This window comes from Dermacentor silvarum, chromosome 4 (genome assembly GCF_013339745.2).
Source record: "Dermacentor silvarum isolate Dsil-2018 chromosome 4, BIME_Dsil_1.4, whole genome shotgun sequence".
Taxonomy (NCBI): domain Eukaryota; kingdom Metazoa; phylum Arthropoda; class Arachnida; order Ixodida; family Ixodidae; genus Dermacentor; species Dermacentor silvarum.
Genome location: NC_051157.2, coordinates 220,694,969 through 220,695,930, shown reverse-complemented (window position 1 = coordinate 220,695,930; position 962 = coordinate 220,694,969).

Here is a 962-nt window from a genome sequence, read left to right as displayed (position 1 = left end):
CGCAACAATTCTACTCGAGGCGGAAGACGAAGCCAGCAAGAGCCTGGCCGCAAGTGCGTTCAAGTTTCGAGACTTCAGTCCCTCGTCTGTCCGTAAATCCTCTTTCGACGTGCGGCGCCTTCCCAAAGCGCACAAGTCCGTTAACCGCGGAACGCGTCCGACGTAGCAAAGCCGCGTTTCCTCTCGTACTTCGCAGCAGCGCCGCCTTTCCCTCGGCGGCGGGCGAATAGCCTGCCAACGTCGTCGCATTCAACCGCGATCTCGACATCTCGCGCGTCACGAGCAGGAGCCGACCGGCAGCCTCCGGCCCTGTCGGGCTCGGTGGCACTTGCCGCGGAGGACGGGAGGGCGTTATGGGCCACGGTTCCTATTGTACTTGGCAGCCACACCCTCGTACCGCCAGTTCCATGACCGACCGAATGCCGCGCCGTTCCTTCAGTACTTGGGCAGCAACATAGTCGGGTCGTTACTCCATACTCGCCGCAGGAAGCGACCGGCAGCCGCCAGCCTTTTCAGACTCGGCGGCGTTTGCCGCGGAGGACGGGAGAGCGCTTGCACCGCAGTTCCAACTATGAATGATGGATGGCAGGCAGCTTTAGCTCTCGACCGCCAGTTCCTTGACCGACCTCTACCGTTCCTCTCGTACTGGGCAAAGCTTTGTCGGGTCGTCTTACTCCCATTCCGCGCATGAGCGTCGAGGCGGACTGAAAGCCCACCCATGAAAGTGCGTTACGCCGTTTGTACCCACGGGCGCGGCCAAGCCAACCGTCCAAGGTTGCAGCCGCCGCCCGCTGGGCGCAACAAATTGGGCACGGGGCGCCCCTCAGAATTCAGGCAGTCCCCGCGCATGTTCGGGTATAGCCGTCCCCGCGTCCAAGCGGGGACAGCGGCGGAAAGCGTCGGGCGCAGCGAGCCGCTCCACCCACACGGGGCAGAAACGATCGTCACCCTTCACAGTCCGG